Genomic DNA, 16731 nt, shown 5'->3' with positions numbered 1-16731 from the left:
TTATTAGGATCCAAACAAATACTATAACTTTCTGAAGGAAATGAATCCCACACAAGAACCAAGTATAGTAATTGGACAGTAAATTGAAATTTGCACAAAAGTTCAGTGAATTGAAAACTGCATCACATGCTGGTACATCAGAATCCGTATCTTCATACAATTGCAATATTTATCTTCAAAACCATAACTGTCTAAACATTTACATCAATATTCTTACAGCACACATTGGAAGTTTAGAAAAAAGTTGACTGGATCATTTCCTGTGACTCATTGTGCTGCTATTGCATTTTTTTTCCAGAATACCAGGATTATTTTTGCTTGACAGCTTTACAGTTTTCATTTTAATGTAGTTTGAATAAGCTCTTAAATTTAATACTGAGCATTTTATTATTTACTCCCGAATCTCCTATCTCTCAGATAAAAGCATAATGCAGGAGGATGACTCCGCAGGAGAGGTAGAATTTCCTCCTGTGTGACAGGATTTCCCCATCTCCCCAGACTTTGGGAAGAATGGAAGCAGTAAGTACCATCTATTTTACAGTGCCGAAGCAGGCAGTATGTAGAACTTTTAACTCTGCTCACCTATCAGCGTGCCAGTAAGTACAGATGACTAGCTATGTATGGGGAGGAGTGGCAGGGTTAATCTACTCCTGGTTTGGGCAAGGAGCAGATGGCTATACTCTGGAGCCACCCTTTACACAGAGTAGATTGCAAATGCGCAGGGCTGCTGCTTTTAACAGTTACTTTGTTTAAAGTGATATCCATTTGAAATCTAGTCAACGTTTTGAAAATAAATTGAAAATGTTTTCAGGTCTTACACCTGGCTTTGAGTCCCTTGTGCCAACTTTTGCAGTTTTATAATGAGACTTTTTCTGGGGTTTTTGAAGTATTTTTTTCCCCCTCTGTCACTTTCTCAAAGATCCACATAAACAACATGGGTAACTGCCTGAAGATATTGGTGAAAACAGTGATACAGAGTATCTACAGAATAAACACACTGAAAGAGAATAAAATCCTTTTCTACCTTCTCATCTCTGGTAGTTTAGTTCCTTGTAACAGGGCCCTTACCCTATTACTCATGAGGAGGAAGGCCCAAGAGGTGCCTGGCCCCTTTAAGAAGGCTTTTTGTTCATACATTAACAAAGGGCTCTGAGAGCTGGAGAGTCACTGCCAGGCTCCAGAGCCCAGTGGGATTTGCTGCCAAGCTCCAGAGCTCTGTGCGAGTCACAGAAAAGCCCTAGAACACTAACAAGCCAGAGCATTAGGGTAGAAACAGATGTTGCCTGATGTTGCATTTATGCACCATAAAAAAATGTATGGTGGCACAAATAGTGAGCAAATAGATTCCCCATCCCTTTGTCGTGCCACATCAGCAGCCATGACTAAAGTTAATATAAAAGAATGCTGCCCTATTGCAATGGATATCTATTATCTCTGTGGTGGGAGAGTGCAGGTATCCCAGAGCTGCCCACATTCCCCAGCTGCCTTAAGTGAGTGATATGGGGGCTCGAGGGGCCAGATCCTGTGCACTCTGGGAATTCTTGCACAGGGTCAGCCCCCTCAAGCCTCAGAAACACCTACATGGCTTCACCAGCTTACAGAGACATGCCCAAGCAATCTCAGGATACCTCTCTAAGCAGGGAAAGCTGGGGTTCCCTGCTAATGGAGACCTGCCCTGGAATTTTTAGGGGCATGTTTGTCTAACTGGGGAAAGCCTGTGTGGGTCTCAGTGTGGAGGCGCAGGTTGGCACGGGTTCTGGCAAGGAGGTGTGCGGTATGCTGCAGGACCCAGGGTGTCCCCAGGAAAGGGGACACATTGCCTGTTGTCCCATGTTGGAACTGTGCCCAGTGCAGAACAATGGATGATGTGTGTTTGCCCAATGAAGCAGACCAGCTGTGGCAGGCTGTGTCCTGATCCACTTCATTTGGCAGCATCTGTTTTTACCCTCAGAGAGAAGCCACTGCCTTTATTCCTGTAATGCGGAGGGGCCAATGCAGCAGATTCAGGAAGCTGCAGGACTTCAGGTGGGTAATCAGTAGGCAGAATTGGATAATGGCTGTAGCAGTCCTGAAGACCTACCTAATGACCCACTAGGAAAACCCCTACAGCATGTGGTGAAAAGTTCAGGTCAGGTGACCAGAGAAGGAGGAGTAAAAGACCATATAAGTTAGGCTCCAGGTATGCCAACCTGCAGCCCAACCCAGCCACTCGAGACAGGAAGAGACACTGCCACCCATCCAATATGGCAGAAGCTCTTGTCTAGGTCCACAGCTGACATTGCTGGCAGGTTCTGGGTTGGGGCTCCAGGCAGGAGCTTCTACTGTATTTGGGCTCCCGTACCTAACAGCACCATCCACAGTTAATGCTAATGGCAATCTGCTGTGGTGGAAGCCCTGCCCAGGTCTACAGCTGATGCCCGATGCTGCTGGGTAGAACCAGTCCCACTCACCCAGTACCATGCAGGGGCTGGAGCTGCCAGTTACCCCCAGGCCAGATCCAGTGAGTTGGTGGCTGTCCACCTGTGGGCTGGATCAAATCTGTTGGCGGGGTGGATCTGGCCTTTTGACCATATTTTGCCTACCCCTGGGTTAGGGCCACAGGCCAACAGGCCAAAGGGTAAAAGGTAAAGAAACATCAACATTGTTGTAACATATACTCAGCACCTTAATTCCCCCTCCAACACCTCCAGAGGTGTCCCCAAACAAACTTTTAGTCCTTAGAGTACTAAAACAGCAGCTTCCCCCAAGTCTAAGTCCATTTCTTTCAGTCCACATCCCTGACTGACTGAGATCCCTTGTTCCACTGCACACTCATTTGTGTAGGACTGATCAGATTCCAGGTGCATGCTGCTCCCTTCCCCTTACTCTAGCCTCAGGCTTCTTTTCCCTTTTTCTCTTGTCTCCCACCCTCCAGCCCCTGGGGGTTTCTGGGATTTGTTGTCCAAATTAACAGTCAGCATAGGTCTGCAGACTGCCCCTTGTATGAACAACACGTGCCTCTGGAGGGTGTAAGACAATCACTTGCAGGTGGCAGTGGCAGTGTTGGCGGTGGGGGCACGGTGGTGGCCAGTGGGGACTGCCTGCAGGTAGCCACAATGATGTCAGGAGTGGGGGTAAGCTAAGTGGGGACTGCCCGCAGGCAGCCACGGCGGTGTTGGTGGTGGTGGGGGTGTGGCAAATGGTGGGCGGTGAGCAGGGACCATCTGCAGCCATTGTCTGTGCTGCTGGCGGTGGTGAGCAGTGAGTGGGAACCTCCCACATCTGCAGTGGGGGGTAGGAGGCAGCTGCCTGCAGAAATCAATGGCAACTTTGGCAGCAGCCAATCTCAGGGGGCACGTGCCCCCCTCTGCTTTCCCTATGCATCACCTATGGCCCCTTGGTTCCTTCTGCTGTTACATACATTACTGATTACATTCACGCTACACAAGGAAAGAGCCTCAGACAGGTCCCTCCTGGGCCTAGATCAGGAGCTATGCAGAACCTGAAGATAAAGCAGCTCTGCAGAGAATTGCACAGCAGCAAAATGCTTTGTTATGTTTTGTGACTGTTTTTGTTGTTGTTTTAAGCTGTGGGACATGAGAGTGCCTGAAGAGACAGGAGGAGGCTACAGAAGATGCCTTGAGATGGGGTATATAATGTGCTCTGGAATAGTGGGCTCCTTGCCCTGTGTGCTAAAGAGGCACACCCAGACTATGGGGCCAAAGGTGAGGCAACTCGGTAAATATGGTGAGGGGGAACAAGCCCTAATGAAACTGTACAGAAGGTGAGAGAGTCTTGAGAGAGTGGGAAGGGGGCTAGCTGCAGAGTCTACCTGAGGGACTGTGTGCCAGGAGGCTTCTGTCCAGCCCAAAAACTGCATGGAGCTGCTACAAGGCCTAAGAATTGTGTGGGACTGTGGTAAGGTCCCATACTTAAAATTTGTGATATTAAGGCATGGCAGGTTAGCCTGGGGAGTATGCTAGGAAGCCAGAGAGGTAAGTAGTAGGGGTGTGCAAAGTGGGCGCTATTCAATTCAGATTTGGCCTGAATTGAGGACAATGATTTGATTAGTTGATCTGGATCACTGTCCCTGATTTGATTCAGCTGAATCCAAATCTGAAGATTAGATGATGATTCGGAGAATCAGTGATTCAGACATAGACACAGCTTTAAAAGTTTTTTCTACATACCTTGAGGTACCAGTGTGGTTTGTGAATACTGCAGTGCTGGGGTGCATGGAGCATCCCACAGGAGTTCGGGGGGGGGGCCCTTCACGTACTCGGCGGCAAACTTCTGGGTCTGCTGGGGAGTGTGCTGGGGGGCTCCCCTGCTTCTCTCGGCTTGGCAATTGGCCATGGGGGTACCCCAGGTGCCCTCCTCAGACCCAGGAGGCAGCACTTACTGAGCAGGGAGGGTGTGATGGGGGTGGCCCTGCATGCTCCCTGGCAGACCTGGAAGTGGACTAGAAGTGCTTCCGGTCTACTTGTGGGTCTGCTGTTGAGCATGCTGGGGAGCCCCCCATACTTCTGTGGGACACTCCATGCACCCCAGCATCACAGCGTTGACAAGCCACCTGCTACCTAGGGATATGTAGAAAAGACATTTAAAGCTGCGTCTATGTCTGAACTGCTGAATCTTTCTGAATCTCTCCAAATCTATTTGAAGAGATTAAATGGTTCTTTGGTTCAATTCGGATGTGGAGATTTGGCCACCAAATCGAACTGAATCGAATCAGATACCAAAGCTTCACATAGTCCTAGTAAGTAGGCCAGGCAGGACACCACCCTAAGCCTGCTACCGTCATACTTCTAACAGTAGTATTAGTAGGTTAAAAAATTCAGCCACGAGTGTGATTTTTTTTTTTTTCAAGTTAACAGTGCCCCATTAACATCGTTATAAAGATTGCTATTCAGTCCTATATGATGATTTGTTTTATAAGACGTTTTTACCATGTGATTACTCCAAGCAGATGTGACAGAACAAACTGCACAAGCTTTCTTGATGCCACATCACAGAAAACTGGTTGTAGTTCTTGAAGCCTAAAGCACTGAAGAGAGACCCTCAAGAAAACATTTTTTTCACAGGAAACAGAAGGAAATATTGTGTACCCCAGACAAATGTGATTTTCCTCAGGCAGAAAGGAGGCAACAAATCTCTGAATTAAAATTCTTTAAGTAACATAAAATGTTTTGGGTTTGGGATTTAACAGAGAAAACGTTGCAAAAGGAGAAAATGGTTCTACTGAAGGACCTAAGGGTAAAGTTCATCACCTTATTTTAGTTCATTGGAACATATTTTGGACATATATATAAAAATTAAGAGAACATTCTGTACGTACCTCCAAATCTGTCAATACATGACATGAGCAATGAGAATAACAGCAAAATAGAACACCACTATTTTTTCACATTATGTGGATAGACTATAGTGGTCTATAACTGTACAAATGGATTATGTGGTTCTGGTGTTCTAGAACAGCAGTAATTTTATATTTGTTTTTCCAGGCCAGGAGTGTTACCCATGTGAGGAGCTTCTTGCATGCTTCTGATTTCACCAGGGCATCCTTCCCACCTCCCATGTGCTAGGAGGTCAGTTTATCCTCTATTTCTGTCTCTGCCCTGTACCAGAATCTGTGTACCCTCATTATACCTTCTCTCTTACTATGGTGCCCAAGTCTCCCTCTTACACCAGAGCAAAGTGTGCCACCTTCATTTGGGCCACTATTCCTCCCTTCCATATAATGGTCCCCTCTAGGTCTACCCTTTTCTTTCTTTTTGCCATTCCAGGTGCTCTGTTCCTTTCCATTTTCTCACCCTGCCCCATGCCAAGGGAATGGTGTATACCCAATTTTCTTCCTACCTATCATTATTATTTAATTTCTGCCAGTCTGAGAAATACTTTTTTTAAAGTGCAGAAATGATAAACTCTACTGGGAGATGAGCAGAGATGATATGACAGATTGTTACATACATTGCTAGTTATTAATGGCTGCCATAAACCAGTGGTTTGATCTGTAAAAACATAAAAAGTCAGACTGGTTCGGACCGGTTTTCTGTCTAGTATTCTATCTTTGACTGTGGCCACAGTAGATGGGGTTCTCAAAGTTTTTATGCTGTAACCCAACAAACTGCAGTCTGGAAGTGGCTACGGCCCAGCAAACTGTGGCCCAGCAGTCACAGCTGACCATAGCTGGAATTTCTGGCCAGCAGACAGGTAAGGATATCCCCACCCTGCTGTGGGTGGGTGGGGCGGGGGGCCAGAAGGAGCCACAGCCTCTCCACCTGGCTCTGGGGGGCCATGGTTTGCTGGTCTGTGGCCACTTCTGGCAGCAGTCTGTGCCGTGGACCAGAAGCCGACCTGCCAGAGCCTGGCACCAGGCTGCAGCTCAGGGATTGAGAACCCCTGGTTTAGAAGAATAATATATGAATTGGGTGTATCTGGGGCTATCCATCCTCTGTGATACGTTCCCTAGCATCCACTATCTTGGTTTAGAGATGTCAGATAATATTCCCTTGATGATTCTATTTAACTATTCATGGACCTAGCCCACAGGAATCTCTCTAATCTGGGGGTGGGCTATTATTTGGGTCTGAGGGCCACTTAGGAAGTTTTGGAGTCCCAAAACTCCCTAACTGGCTCTGCCCCAGGGCCTGGGCCACTGTTACCACCTGGTGATCCTACAGTTTCCATGCAGATTGGCCTGGGACATGCGGGGGGCAGGGCACATGTGGCTGAGTGGATGGAATGGGGCCACAGGTGGATGGAGAGTGGCATCTGGAAGGGGGATGGGTGGATAGGGCTGGGATTGGGATGACGGGGTGGTGACAGCGTGGGCTTGGGGCCCAGGACCTGGGGCAGAGCCAAGTTCTGCTCCACGCACAACCCTGCCCGCAGAACTGCATCTGTCGCAGGAAAGTGCGGGCAGCAGATTGTAGTTCTGCCTTAGGCCATGGCCCCGTGCTGTCACTGCCCTGCGATCCTGATCCTGGCCCTGGCCCTGCCCACCTAACTCACTGGGATGCTACCCCCCTCACCCTCTCCCCCTACATTCCCATCTCTTCTGCCTGACTGTGTCTGCAGGTATCCCAGCTGGTCTCCATAGACACTCCACCCACCTGCTCTGTCTGGCACCCCAGTGGTGGCTGTGGGATGGACAGGCAGCAGTGCCCAGGCAGGGGGACCAAGTACAACAGCAGCGGTGGTGACTGGCAGCAGCAGGTGGAAGGAGCCACCACTGTGGGGACTGATGATGTGTGCCTGGGGACAGCAGGACTGGCCACATGTGCCATGACCTCCTGCAGGCTATATGAAATCCCTTGGCAGGGTAGATCCACCTTGCAGGCAGTATTTTGCCCATCCCTGGTCTAATCCCTTTTTGAATCTCGTTATACTGTTTGCCTTTACAACCTCTTGTGGCAATGAGTTCCCCAAGTTAACTATGCATTGCCTAAAAAATAGTTCCTCTTGTTTGTTTTAAACTTGTTAATTTCAGTGAGTGCCCCTAGTTTTTGTATTCTGGGACTTAGTGAATAACACAACCCTATTGACTTTATCTGCACCCTTTTGGCGTGTCCAGACGAGAACGCATGTGTGGTCTGTGGCACTGCAAACCTGTTTGTTGCACTGTAAACTGCACGTGACACACTTGCATGCATTCGCTGTGCTGCTAATTTGTAGTGTGGCATTTTTTTGACATGGGGAGATCCTGATGAAAAAAAGCAGGGTGGTGCGTGTGCATTTTGAAAACTGCAGAAAAAAAGCAGGGTGGCACATATGGCAGCAGAGTGTATCACCTGAAACCGGAGGCTGGCCAGCTGGAGCCGTGGTCTGGCTGCTGGCCAGGCTCTGTGCACCTGGATCATCACCTCTGGAGCCCCAGGAGGTACCCAGGACCCTAGGTAAGGCAGGTCCCTTTGCTGCATGCTGAATTATGCCCAGGAACAACTAGCAGTGGCATAAATACGTGCCACTGCTATTGGTCCCTGTGGAAATGCATATTTCATTTTGTGGGGATGCACCCTTCATGATTTTATAGATCTCTGTTATATTTCCTCTTTTCATACTGAAGATTCCCAGCTTTTTCTGTCTCTAAATGGTACGGCACCTGCTCAGTACTCCTGATTATCTTTCTTGTCCTTCTCTGTACCTTTTCTAATTCTACTACATCCTTTTTGAGATGTGGGAACCAGAGCTGTGGTTGTGTTGGAGAGAGGGTTAGGTCTCCATGCATCTCCCACTTCCCTCTCTGTCTTCTGATTTCCCCCCCCCCCCCCCCCGGATCAAGAGCTTTCTGCCCACTAATAGTTGGAACATTTCCTGAAATTTTGGAATGAATTAGTTGTGGATGTCAAAGGACAATGTGTTTTATGCAGACAGACACAAAAGCATGGAAATAACATGATGGCACTGAGTTTGTAAGTGTCAGACTTGGCCAAAAGATCCTCAAATTGCCGACAAGCAAAGTTTGTGATATGTGTGACTGCGTGTGTGGTAAGGCACAGCAGGGTGAAAACTACAGGAGTGGTAGCCCCCACTGAGGCCATGAAGCCTGCCAAGTTTCAAGGAGATAGGAGGAGGGGTTTCTGGGAAACTGCACCTCAGGCTGCTGTCAAACAAAACTCATGACGTGTGACTTTGTGTGTGTGTGGTAAGGTGCAGCGGGGTGAAAACTGAAGAGATGGTAGCCCCTGTTCTCACCCTTACAACTCCACTGCAACCAGTAAGTCTCAGGCCTCTCAAAGATCTTACAGGGATGGGCTTTCTCCAGCCAGGACTGTGTGGTGGTTGGAAGTTATCAGGTGCCTCCTGCTCCTACCCGCCTTTCACCAGGGAGGTTTGTGGTCTTGGCATTTTCTGGGGCTGCTGCACCACCAGCAGTCCCACTCAGGCCTCCCTACCCTGACAGGGTGCAGTTTTAGGTCATGCCCAGGATGATGTGGGGCCTCCTCTGCCCCATATAGCTCCAGCCCTTATACCTCTGGGTTCCTCCTGGCACAGGAGCTCAGCAGGGAATTGTTCTTCCCCTGCTGGCTGGTGAAAATCTAAGCTACTGCCTCTAGTTCTGAGAGTAGGGCATTAAATGGCCATGCTCATTAGCATCTGTCTTGCCACAAACATAGCCCTTCTTGCGGGTGTGAGGGAGGCCTGCCAGGTTTCAGGCAGAGTGGTACAGGGGCTTCTGTGATACTGCACCTCAAACTGCTGAAACAAAAACTTTGTCACTTGTCTGCGTTAAGAGGTATAGGTTGTAGCCGTCTTGGTCTAAGGACATAGCCCAGACAAGGTTCTTGGGGTCAAGCTGATATTTTTTATTAGACCAACTGAATAGTTGGAGAAATTCTTCTTTGCAAGCTTTTGGATTTAAAAACTCTTTGTCAGGCTGAGGAAGCATTTAGTTGGTGTGTGTGTGCTGTTCCTGGATGGAAGGAATAGTAAAGAAGCTAGAGGCTGGCTGCAATGCGAGCAAGGAAGCCAGTCAGTGAAAATGGAAATGGAGGAATTGGGAGGTGAGAGAGACAGGCTGTGGTAGAGGGGAAGGGGGATATAGCAGGTAAAAGTGGAGAGGTACCTGGGGAGTCAGATGTTAGGCAGGTTGTACTGTGTCATAAAGCCAATGTCTATATTGAGTCCATGAGTTTCTGTATCTAGGAGGGTGATGAAGTTAAGTTCATAGTCCCGTCTGTGCTTCACCAGTTCTTGCACCTCTGGTGAAAGTGGCTTGCCCCAGCCAGGAATGTTGATCCCCTGAAACTTCTCCATTTAGTTCTGAAGTTCCCTCACTATGGGGATCACCTGGCTAAGGAGGGCATTGCTAGTGCTGAGGACCTCAGTGGCCTCAAGGAACATCTTGAGAACCACTAAGATCTGAGAGATGGTATCCCACTTATTAAGGTGGCCACTGATCCCAATCTCTGAACAAGGCCAAGATGGCCTTCTGTTGCTCCACGAGCCTTTCCAGCATCAGGTATGATGTGGAGTTCTACCAAGTCTCCACATCCTGCATGATTTTGTGCTGTGGGATGCTCAGCTCTGCCTATTTCTCCTGCAGCATCTTGCCCCCCTTGATGCTGCAGTGGAAGTAGTCTGCCACCTTCCTGCATTTTGAAATCAGCTGATTGGTAGTGACGGCACCATCACCGGCATCCCTGTCCCCCTCCAAGGCATCCCTGACAATGCGGTGGAACTTGTGTGCCACACAGCAGATACCAACAAAGTTGCATCATGGACTGCATATTGGCCCCATTGTCAGTGACCATGAACCTGTGGGTGAGCTCACCCCTGCACCATGCAGTTCATGGCCACCATGATCTCTGCTGCTGTGTGGGACTCATCCATCATCTCGGCTTGAAGGAGAGTCCACTGATGGCCTGACTGATCACACCACCTGTGAGGGAGAGGTAGGCGTGATCTCCACCGTGGCTGCTCCAGATGTCCAAGGTGAAGTGGAAGGCTACATGAGGCACCGCCTTGCATAGCTCCTCCCTCAAGTATTCCCTGCATACCTCATACAGGGAGGGCACCACTGTCCTGCTAAAAGTGGTGTGTGTGGGTACTTGGTAGGATGGGGCCATGAGCCACCTGAACCCTGGTCATTCAACTAAGGAGAAGGGCTGGTCACCCCTGTGTCTTAATACACACCCAGTGTCACCTATGTCATGAGTTTTGCTTGTCAGCAGTTTGAGGTGCAGTTTCCCAGATTTACCTATTTCTTTGAAACCTGGCAGGCTTTGTGGCCTCAGCAAGAGCTACCATCCCTGTGGTTTTCACCCTGTTGTGGCTTAACACATACACGGTATGAGTTTTGCTTTCAGGATATGAGGTGCAGTTTCCCAGAAATCCCTATACGTATCACCTTGAAACTTAGCAGGCATCATGCTCTCAGCAGAAGCTACCGTCCCGGCAAGTTTCAGCCAAATCAGCTGAAAAATGATAAAGTTATAGATATTTCATTGATTCCCCATTATACCCTATGGCCAAATCTCTGAATCTTTTCTGAATTGATTTGGAAAGCCTAAAGCTTCTAGCAGTTCAATTTGGATTCATAGATTTGGCCTTTGAATCATCCAAATCATCTCCAAATCTGAATCGTGATCCGAAACTTTGCACAGCCCTATTGTACATGCCTTTTAAAGCCTTATCATATTGCTTACCGATTGTTATGAGGGCAGAGCCCACTTAGATTAAAAGCAGGAATAAGTTTGGGGCTTGTCAGCTCTATGCCTGTATGTGAGTGAATGCACAGCTCCAAAGAGATGGGAGACTAAGCACCATTTAAAATTAGTTTAAGGACCACATTTTCAAAACCTAATATTGCACCTGCAGTTTCTCACCACTGAGCCAATAAAATTTTGCAGGTCTGAATGGCAGAATATATATAACTTGTGCTTCCTGCATTGGATCACATTTGTCAAATATATTTGGAAAATATAATTGAAAGTACCCCTGTTTGGGGCAATCTCAGTCTGGATTATCTGCCATTATATAGAACTTCATATGGTTTGCTGGTGATGATGCTAGCTCACCCTATCAATCAAAAGCTTGAGAGAGTCCAGAGAGCCACCCGTATGATCAGAGACTTGCAAGGCAAGCCATACGAGGAAAGGCTGAGGGGCTTGGATCTCTTGAGCCTAAAAAAGAGAAGGCTAAGAGGGGACTTGGTGGCAGCATACTGCTATATCAAGGGAATACATCAAGGGTTCGGCAAACAATTGTTCACCAGGGCACCCTTGGGGAAAACCAGGAGTAATGGCTGCAAACTCCTGGTAGACCATTTCAAGCTTAACACTTGGAAAAACTTCTTCACAGTCAAGGTGTCCCTCCAGCAGTAGTGCAATCACCTACCCTGGAAATCTTCAAGAGGAGACTGGATGGTCACCTTGCTGGGGTCACCTGACCTCAGTTGTCTTTCCTGCCTAGTGCAGGTGGGGTTGGACTGGATGATTTTGTGAGGTCCCTTCCAGCCCCTTACAATCTATGAATCAGAAAAGAAGAAACCCCCCAACTTGAATCAACCCAGTTCAGCAAGTATCTGTATCTTTATGGGTAGCAGCTTCACAATATTATTTGGCAGTTTGTTACATTGCCTACTTGATTTATGAAGGTTTTACTCATCCTTCTCTCACAAGTCCTTTGCTATACCTTACAGTAAGCTCATTACACCTTTTGTTTAGTTCCTGTTCTTCTTTATAACATCAGTTGACAGGTACTGATTTCCCTTCTGTATTATTTTGTCCAAGCTGCACATACCCAGTCCTTTTAATCTTTGCTTATCAGTCATAATTTGTATTTTAACATTTTGTTGTTTTTCTCTCTTCAGTTTGACCAGCTTTTCTAAAATGTGACACTAAAATCCAAATTGTTTATTCCAGTTCAGGTCTATCCACTGCTGTCTAGACTTGAGTAATTATCTTGCTTGTTTTTTATGTAATAGTTCTGTTGATATAGCCCAAAATAGCATTGCATTTTTCCAGATAGCCAATGTTGTTTAACTGTACAAATAATGGACTACCATCCTTTCTGTTTTTTCTTACAGAGGGATGAGAGGAATGAAAAATGGTCCCCTTTAGTTAAAATTTTCTTGAAGTGAGAGTGTAAGATCATAAGATGCACAGGACAGAATCCTATTTCACTTTATCCTCCTGAATGGTAGTTACCCAGGCACATAACTGCTGTTTTTGGTATTTATGTACAGTTTGTGATTCAGCTGTGGGCAGCATTGGCGATGTGTAGGGGGTACACCAATCGACCCTGCTGCTGACACCACCGTGGTCACCTGCAGGAGCTCCCTACTGCCATGCCCCCCCTGCTGCCGTCGCCTGGGGGTGATCGCTGTGCTCCTCCAGCCTCTGGGGGCATGCATCATTCATGCTGGGCAGGCAAACATGCACAGACCCACAGAACATGCTCAGTAGGACGTCATATGGTACAGTGCCATATACTCAACCAGGTATTAGTGTAAGGCCACCTAAGTCCCCAAATTGTAGCCATGCAGGAAACCATGACTAGTAGGTGTTAGATACTTCAGTAGAGAGAGACAGGTCCCACCATGTTTTAGCTCAGTAGCCTAGCTGTTTAGGGCACCAAGAAGCTGAAGACACCAGGTTCTAGAATTCCCTCACTTAGAAGGGATTTAGCTTGCATTTCCTGTTCTTAGGTGAAGGCTGTACTCAGCCACAGGTTGGGCATTACCTAGTTCCTTTTTGAGTTCCTGACTATTCTCTATCTAATGAATATTAAGCACAAGATACAGTGGTCCTGGGTCTTCTGGTTCCTGGGTGAATACTCTAACCACCATGCTATTGGGCTAAAACATGGGAAAGTAATTGTCCTCCTCTTCCATTTTGCTTCTGGCAGGTAAATATGAAAGTCAGTTCTATTTTGGCCACCTCCCAAACTGTGTAATTGCCCAAAATGACACTTAACAAAGATGGTTAACTGTCCTTTAGGCCCATAAAGTGAAATCAGATTTGGTTCACAGACTTTGCAAAATGGACTTTAAAGCAACTGTGGCACATCTGTGGGGACTGGTTATACCATAATGGAATAGCAGCTAGGTAGTGCAGATCAGAGATAATCTTGTCCTGGAGTGGTGTAACTTTGAGCTGCATAATGAGTGCTTAAAACTACTTTAAGGTGTTAATGTGTGGACAGTCCAGGGATTAAGAGCTCTAGAAGCCACACAAAATTATTATGTAACAAGGCCCTAAGCATAGGTGGAGGGAGAAATTTTTTTGGGGGGGGCTGGGTGCATGCATGTATGTGCATGCACCCTCCCCCCAGGAAAGATGGTAGGGGAAGGGGTCGGGGGTAGGGAAGGGCAGTGGGGAGAAGTGAGGCTGAGGCTGCACTGGGCTGGGCTTAGGGTGGGCTGGGTCATGGGGCAATCGGAGCCTGGCTGCTCCTCCAGGAACATGGGTGGGTGGCTCCCATTGCTGCGTGCACTGCGGGAGAGCCAGAGGAGGGGGGCCATGTTCCCTCACTTGGCTCCCTTGTGCTGTGCTGCTGGACAAGCCACTGGACTCTGATTGCCCCACGACTTGGCCCAGCCACTGGGCTCTGATTGCCCCATGGTGAATGGGGCCCCAGCAAGGCTGGCTCATAGGACAGTTGGAGCCCAGCAGCTCTTCCAGAGGCATGGCACAACACGGTGCAGGGGAGCCAGCAGGCAGCACTGCTTATTGAACTCAACCCCCACAAAAAACTCATGGCTCTCAAGCAAAGCTGCCAACAATTCCTCCCCCAAAAAGCAGACCACCACGACCCAAGAAAATAAACCAACCAAATCTTGTCCTAAAATGCTACCTGGTAGTAAAGTAGTACTGAAAGGGCAGGCAGGTAAAATTGTTCTGATGTGCCCTCTAGCGCACTTCACTAGTTATAGCTTAATAAGCCATTATGTGGTGAATCACGCCCATGTTATTGAATTAGTTGTCATAAAATAAGAAAGGAAAATTAAACCAGGAACATTTTTAGCAGGTGAATGCCGATTACTTAGATAAGCGCCCTATATGATGAGGGCATTTCACCCTCCAACAGATATCACATCAAACATTTGCAAAATTACTTATCTCTATAGTTCCAAACTTATTTGGTTTCTCTCTCAGTACTTTAATGAATTTTTGTTTGGAAAGCATCACTGTACTTTTGACTGTAGTAAAACTAACAATAACATGCACAAAGCAAGATAAGTGTGAGTGAACATGGTGTCACCAGTCCACCCATACACCATGAAATTTAGTTTCAAAGTGTGGCTCCCTCTATGGTTTTTGACCTCATTACCTGGAAAGATCATGGAGCAGGTTCCCAAGGAATCTATTGTGAAGCACCTAGAGAAGAACAAGGTGATCAGGAAAAGCCCACATGGATTCACCAAGAACAAGTCAATGTCTGTCCAATCTGATTTCCTTCTATAATAAGGTGACAGGCTCTGTGGATTGGGGGAGAGCAGTGGATGTAATATACCTTGATTTTAGCAAGTCTTTAGACACTGTTTCTTGTGACATTGTATTTCCTTAGCTTAATAATAGACTAGATGCAAGCACTGTAAGGTGGATATATAACTGATTAAATCATTGTGCTCAGTAAGTAGTCATCAATGGTTTATGTCTAGTTCTGAGGCAGTATAAAGTGAAGCTCCTCAGGGATCTGTCCTGAGTTCAGTATTGTTTAATAACTTCATTAATGATTTTGATCATAGGAATGGGTGCATGCTTAGAACATTTTCAGACAAAACCAAGTTGGGTAGAGTTGCAGACACTGTAGAGGATCCAGAATGATCTGTATACACTGGAAAAATGATCTGAATCAACCAAATGAAATTCAACAAGAATAACTGCGAAGTTCTGCACTTGGGATGAAATAATTACATGCACAAATATAGACTGGAGAATGACTGGCTAGGCTGCCATACTGTAGAGAAGGACATGGGAATTACAGTAGACTTTAAGCTGAATGTCAGCCATTAGTGCACTCTTGTTATAAAAAAGGCAAAGAGTATACTGGGTTGTATTAACAGGAGCTGCTTGCAGATGTGGAGCCCCTCCACCCTTCCCCAAACCAGCGCTTTACCAGAAGAAACAGTGCATTATTTTAACCCAGCTTTGCAGCTTTTTGGTGCTTTTATCTAAGAGCCGATTCAATCAGCTCTTAGATAAAAGTACCAAAAATCCCCATTAATGCACCTGATCTATACAGATGCTGCAGAGCCAGGTTGAAGTAAAGTGCTGCCTCTTCTGGTCATGTGCTGTGCTTGCTGCAGTAGCATGCCAAATTTAAAATAAAGCACTTTTTTTCCCCTCCATGTCTGCAAGCAGCCAGGAACATTACTTGTAAATCAAGGAAAGTAATTCTTCTGCTCTAAGGTTATTCTTCTGTTAGGGTCATTTAGTCTGAAGAAGAGAAGACAAAGGGGAGATTTGATAACAGTCTTCAAATCACTAAAGGGGATGGAGATAAAGAGGATGGAGACTGACTTTTCTCTGTGGCTGTAGGGGACAGGACTAAGACCATGGCCTCAGGATGCATCACAGGAAATTTAGGTTGGAGATTAGGAGGAACATTCTGGCAATTGGGGTAATCAACCATTGGAACAGGCTATCTAGGCAAGTAGTGAAATCTCCATCCCTGGAAATATTCCAGAGTAGGTTGGATAGAAACTTGGCTGGGATGGTTTAGTCAGGTATGATCCTGCCTTGAGCTGGGGCTGGACAAGATGACATTGTGAGGTCCCTTGCAGCCTTCCATTTCAATGAACATGCCAACAGTTTTGCCTTTTTGCACTTCCTACACCACAGGAAATAATGGGAATTCCACTGACTTGAATGCCATACTTGTGTTCATCATGTCTTGATCCACAGAGCACTATGTGATAATACATTTTTTCAACTTGAGTATTTTTCAGTTAAGGTGGGACCAATAACTTATATTGCTCCAGTCAGAAAAAGTTTTGTTGCCAAGAGGTCACATGTGGCAGTGAAACTTTTTTTGGCACAGCAGATAACCAGTATGCTCAAGGAACAAGTAGATTTTTCTGATTTTTACTTGCTACATTATTACAGGTGTCCTTTAAATATGGTTTGTTGTATGGATGGTTGGGAACCAGACCACAGCAATGTTTCTGCTTGGTCTGATGATACAATCTCAATGTTACTGCTTGTTCTCAGTTATTACTAGCTATTTCTACCCATTTTGATGTATAGTAGGTGCCCAGCATAGCCAATGGCTGGTGAAATGGAGACCATCCAATTCTGCTCC

At 46.7% G+C, this 16731-nt stretch overlaps 2 long non-coding RNA genes across 6 annotated transcripts in view; both read left to right on the top strand.

Moving 5' to 3' along the window:
- The window catches only part of LOC149864333 (uncharacterized), a 59290-nt gene extending 55100 nt beyond the window's left edge, over window positions 1–4190 (top strand). For 4 of the 5 annotated variants that reach the window (XR_016442622.1, XR_016442623.1, XR_016442619.1 and 1 more), the window contains 2 exons: window positions 418–519; window positions 1952–4190. This is a non-coding gene — a long non-coding RNA (uncharacterized LOC149864333). The remainder of the gene's footprint in view (window positions 1–417; window positions 520–1951) is intronic. The other variant, XR_016442620.1, reaches the window with a different exon arrangement.
- A 395-nt stretch (window positions 4191–4585) lies between these two features.
- Window positions 4586–16731, top strand: part of LOC149864332 (uncharacterized) — an 80037-nt gene continuing 67891 nt past the window's right edge. Inside the window, exon 1 of the long non-coding RNA XR_016442624.1 lies at window positions 4586–5567. This is a non-coding gene — a long non-coding RNA (uncharacterized LOC149864332). The remainder of the gene's footprint in view (window positions 5568–16731) is intronic.

This window comes from Crocodylus siamensis, chromosome 5, assembly GCF_052110815.1.
Source record: "Crocodylus siamensis isolate JL-2025a chromosome 5, ASM5211081v1, whole genome shotgun sequence".
NCBI lineage: Eukaryota > Metazoa > Chordata > Crocodylia > Crocodylidae > Crocodylus > Crocodylus siamensis.
Note: the sequence above shows the minus strand (reverse complement) of the source record. Positions and strands in the feature narration are given on the sequence as shown.